Below are 5,741 nucleotides of genomic sequence, written 5' to 3'. Positions count from 1 at the left end.
CTTTAACCAAGTACTGATACTGGGTTTCTCCCAATTCTGCTCTTGTTTGACTTTGGTAATGGGTATTCAGGTTGGTTCTTTTAAATGCCTCTTGTTTTCTTTTTACAATAAGGCCTATACACGGCTGTTTGATTAACTTTGGCTATGGCTGCTTACTTTGGGTTATTGAAATAAGTCAGTTGAGTGTTGTTGGCAATTATTCTGACTTTGAATTACACAATGTTTCTGCTACTTTCTCCCCTTAATGTCATTATGATATTCAGTATAAATATCCTTCAGCTTTATACCAGTTTGATACACATAGTAGAGTTGTTTCTGCCACTTTACATATTTCTCATTAGTTTGGTTTTCAAACATCCTGAGCTAGGGTTGTGGGTGGTCACAGTATTCAAGTGAACTCACCGGGTTTGGCTTGCGCGTCCCCTCTCTCCACTGCCGTTGTGTTCTCTGCTTCTTCTGCTGCGGGCAGACTAGAAAACTGCTTCCCTCAGTTTTCTTCATTCCTTGCTTTTCAAAATTGTATTGTTCCTTGCTACACAGGCTTTCAGGTGCCCACCTGCCACCCAAGCCTGTGCCTTGGGGAAAGCGCTCCATCTTCACTCTTCCCGCTTCTTGATGTCTGCAAACATGATCCTCTGGGGGAAAGCTCTTACATAAAATGCTTCCTGCTGCATGGCCTCTGCAAACAGAGTTCCTGAAGGAAGAAACCCTCACAGAACCTGCATCAGTAGAGCTAACTGCAACATTTCCACAGCCTCTGCTTTCCTCCTGGTGCAATCTTGATGCGCAGTCACAGCAAGCACTCGACCCTCCACTACTGCTTAAATCTCTATGGCCTGTACCTGAGGAGGGCTTGTATGCCTCTCACTCTCTGTCAGGTGTGTGTCATTAACTCTAATGATCTGCAACCTGCAGTTCAGAGCCTCTGCATTCCTCCTCTTCATCCCAGTACATTTGGCATTGTTTTGTAACCCCAAAGTTCAATTCACTTCTTTTAAAGGAATAATTATTACAAACTTTGTTTCTATCCTTAAGCTCCTTTTTAAAAGGAGTATTATAAATGGGTTTTCTCTCTAGATAAATCATGACTTCCAGAATCTGATATGTTAATATTCAAATATTCATATTCCATATTCCCCTGCTGAGGATAGGAGCCTTTACCTTTACAATTATGCCTAACGCTGAGGAGTTGCTTCCTACTTCCAATATAGGATTGATTAAAACATGTTTTATCAACATAAATAGCTTTGGGAAAGAAAGGTTTCTTCTGGCAACTGACCATTACTGATTCCGGTATTACTGACCTTCCATTTGATCCTGCCTACTAACACCACCCCCAGGATCAGGTTCAGGTAGCAGCTGCCTTCTCGTGGCCAACTGCTGGGAGAAGACTTTAGGTAGGATTTGTGTGAGAACTCCATAGGATTCATCACACATCCCAAGGCACCAAGCAAATTGAATCATGATGTAAAGGAGGTGACTAGTATTACAGTGCTTGAGACAATCTTCATTGGTGCAGTAAGTCATAGGAGGAGGGACAAGGATTGCAAAAAAGCAAGATCATCCAGCTGTGATGACAGATAAAGCAATTCCTTCAGGAGATGGAACGAGTGATGGTGAAAGTGAAGAAATGTCCAAAGGCGGTCTTTCCACACTATAGTCACTTTCAGGCTATTATGATGATATCAATGACCCACTCTGGAGCCCTGAAGGCCCTGGTAGAAGGAACATACACTCTAGTGATTAACATAATTGTGTTTGCCATTAGACCTGAACAAGTGAGTGTTGAAAATTTGAGAGGAACATAAGCACATTGCACTGGGAATGTCTGTGACATCCATGAATGCCATTATTTTCCAAAGAAACATAATATAATTCAGAGCAGGCCCAGTATTTCAAAGCTCCTGCAAGCACAGTGGCAAAATAATACAGCCGTTTAACAAGCCTAGGGGCAAAGGGAACAGATTCTGCAGCACCATTAAAAAATAGGGTTCTCTGTTAATGACTTTTCCAGTGTGAAAAATCCAATGTCAAGAGCCAGGGGGAATTTCACTACTGCTAATGGAAATTACCACATTGTAATATGCAAATTCTGCAAAAAACATGCACGTGGTGGGAAGTCTGACAAACATTATGGCACTAGGGGCTAGGGAGTCACTTGGAAAACAATCTTCTCAGGTAAATGTGTGTTCTTTAGGAAAAGATTAAAAGTGGGATGGCTGCTGCAACTTTGGAAAGGGACAGTGCGCATTGTCGGGGAAGAAGATAATGATGGTGAATATGCTCCTCTAAAACCTCAAGAAGTGAGCACCATGACCCCTGCACTCTCCTCCAGGTGACACAGCAATTTCTCCCCAGCTCATTCTCATAGTTATCCCATTGTAAGCCAAACACCTGTGTTGGAAAACCTGGCAGTAAAATATCATGTCTAGAACTCAATCAATCCAACAGAAGACTGCTTTCCTCAAGACTGCAAAGAAACATATAAACCATCCCTAGGTGCATGTTTTCAATGGGAAGGTGGCCAAAACGTTTGGCAGCTGAACTCTTTCCATATTCTTTGGTGGATATCAAATGATTCAATATCAAGTTCCCATATACACATTTTTTCAGCTGCTACAGTTCCTGATCTTCACATAAAATGTTTACAGAAAATCAGAAAAGCCTGTGTGCACTTTCACACGTCAAAAGACTAGTGTACCAGTGGACAGGCAACATACTATATATGTGCAACACATCAAATGGAATTCAACCTTATGAATGCTATGCTACACAGGTAGCCAGTAATGATAGTATGCCATCAGGTATTTGGTCCCTCGGGTTCAGAAGAGATTTGTAATGCTGTAGCTATGGCCAACAGCATATATCAACACATACAAACACATTTCAGGATCCTCAACACAGATATAGTTGGTTCTGAAGAGATAATATCTGCCACTATTTCGAGTCCTACTTTGCTTTTTACCAGGGAGTGATAGGGCAAGATACAATAAATGTATCCTGCACCAATTTGCTGCACATTACATGGAGAGGTTTCACTTGAAACTTCAGGGGAAATGAATTGTGGGATGCCCTCTTCTTTCACTCTAAAACAGAGGAGACACATGTGCAAAGGCTGAGCAATGACACTCACAATGTTTTAGGCTCTTATTCAAAGAAGGTCTTTATTGTTTTTTTTTTTTCTTTACGGAAGATGATGTATAACTACATACAAAATATAATGGGCCAAACTTCAAATGATAAGGAAGTTCTATAAACAAAAATGTCAGGCCTAACACACAATGGATCGTATCCCACGCCTTCTTATATAAAGATTAAAATGTAAAGCTCATATGCCATTCTTTATAAGTCCTTTCTCTGCTTTTGTTACCCAATTCTACAAAATAATGTTCAATGATGTGGTGTACAGAAATCTCCAAACACTGTGGAACTTTGCAAGTCCTCAGCTACTCAGCTACCCTACGCTCAAGAACAACGTGTTTCATTGTTCAGCTAACAGAAAGTGTCGACAATAACAAATTAAAATGTTTAGCACTAAGCTAATAACACACAATGGGTAACTTCTATGTGGGAGGCTCTTGCAAGGTTTCACACTGATCTTTCTCAGGCCTTGGTTTTAATAAATAGGTCTCTCCCAGATCTGAGGCTGTCCAATTTTCAGGTTAAATATCTCCAGACCATGAGTTTCTTCAAGGAAGGTCTCTCCTATAAATTGTGTTTCTTTAGGTCTCACACTTCTTGTTCTCTCTCACATCCTGGCGTTATCAGTAGGACTCTGAGAAATTAGGTGTCTTCAAAATCCACATTAGCTCTCTTCTAGACTTTGGATGCAAATGATATTCTCCCCTTCCTCACTCAGGGTCCTTTTCAGGTAGCCAATATTTTGCCAACCTCCTACAATGGGACGTTTCTTGAAAGAAAACTCATTCTGTTAAACTTCCATCTTCCTGGATCAGTACTATGAATAAGGTCTGCCTAACATCAGTCTATGCCATTGTGGATCAGAACGCTTCTTCAGTTTGATTTTTGGAGAAGGTGCTGTAGACTGACCACAGGACACTCAAGTCCAACCCAGGTAGCCATATCCTTGTGTATCCAAGGGTGATCTGGTTTTGGGATGGATTGCCTCCTTAACTTCTGTTACCTCCTTCCCTATTTCTCATCTTCCTTGTACAAGTCCTCCAGTACTGCTCCTTTGAATTTGAAATTGGGATTTCCTAGGCCAGTCATGGTTCATTGTCTTAGTTTCAATTGGTCCCCTGCATGTGTTTACCCTATGGGTATTTTAATCTGCACTCTGGTTTATTTTTATGGGGCCTAATTGAGACATTCTCGATTGTTTTTCTCTGGTTCTACTAACAGAGGTTACATTGTCACTGACATCTTAAAATATCCCACCCAATAAGCATGCAGTTGTTTAAGCTCTTATTCAGCTATGCTTTTGAACCTCTTGTTTTTCACAGTGTGTGCCTCGCACTTGCATTAATGGACACTGTGCTTATAAAACAAAAGTATGTTTCCTCAGTACTAGCAATGGATTTCACTAGGGGGGTGACTGCGGTGTTCTGTTCTGGATAAATCCCAGATAATAACCCAATACCAGACATAGGGGTAGGATAAGTTTGTTTTTGGCCATTCTTATTAATACTTAATTGTATACTTTGAGGGTTTTCAGAATTGGGTTCTACAGCACCCCTGTAGGTTTACTTTTGTCCTTTGGTCAGTTTGGCGAGCCTGTGGAATCCCATTGCTTCCACTATGTGGGGGGAAGTCATGTAGCAGTTGTACCAGACCAGTTCCTGTTGGCTCACTTCCCCCATATGTCAGGGTGAGGAGTCCAGTCAACTCACAACATTTCACTTCCCATTCTGTTAAGCTTTCTCTTGTTTTTTTCTTCAAGTACAGGCCAGCACTCTTAGATCATCCTCTTCTGAAGCATCTTCTCACTCCACTATGTGAGGTGGACCCAGGTTTTCTGACATACTCTTGTGGACAGTGGATTCCCAGGGCTCCTCGACTGAGATGCCAGGGGACTGAGCTTATGTACTCTCATTTAGGGTATTTCAGGATCCTTTAAAAAACAGGGCACATTCTCTGTAGACTGTATTCTGGGGTTATTTTGACTGAATCTCCACTTCTGCTCCTACATTCACCCAATGGCTATAATCCTTTGCCTCCTCAGGATACTTTATCATTATTTCATTATCTTTCATCAGATTTTCTCCTTAATCTCAGCCTGTTGTTATTGTAAGAGAGAAAAACTATAATCATTGAGAAAATGTTTTCAGAGGGCTGACTTCCTTTTTAGTATGGGTTCCTTCCTGCTCTCCTGTTTTGATCTCGGTCTACCCGCTGGTTATGCCATTTACAACATTGTGTACCACAGCTTCAGTCATCTCTGGAGCCAGTACACCAGAATGGCAGCATCCTCTATGTTTCAGATCTGAGCTTCTTATGGGGGTGGGATTAGGCTTTTGTCAATCTCTCAGGGAACACAAATAGTACTCCCAAGAGAATTGTTTAGGCTGTGTCCCAGGACACTTTTTTTAATGTTTATCAGTATGATATTCTGGACAGCCTGTGAATGGCTTCCTTCCCTTCAATATAGTGACTTGGTTTGATGTGCAGTAAGGGTGTCTTTTCTTGCGTGTGTTTCTGCTGGTTCTCTGACAAAAATGTCGATCTGTTCCATTATACCATTTCTCAGGAGTGGGATTGTTTCAGGTTCTCAGTTCGTCACC

This window comes from Ambystoma mexicanum, chromosome 1p, assembly GCF_040938575.1.
Source record: "Ambystoma mexicanum isolate Mex_15411 chromosome 1p, UKY_AmexF1_1, whole genome shotgun sequence".
NCBI lineage: Eukaryota > Metazoa > Chordata > Amphibia > Caudata > Ambystomatidae > Ambystoma > Ambystoma mexicanum.
The sequence above is the reverse complement of the archived record's forward strand: the minus strand, read 5'-3'. Positions refer to the sequence as shown.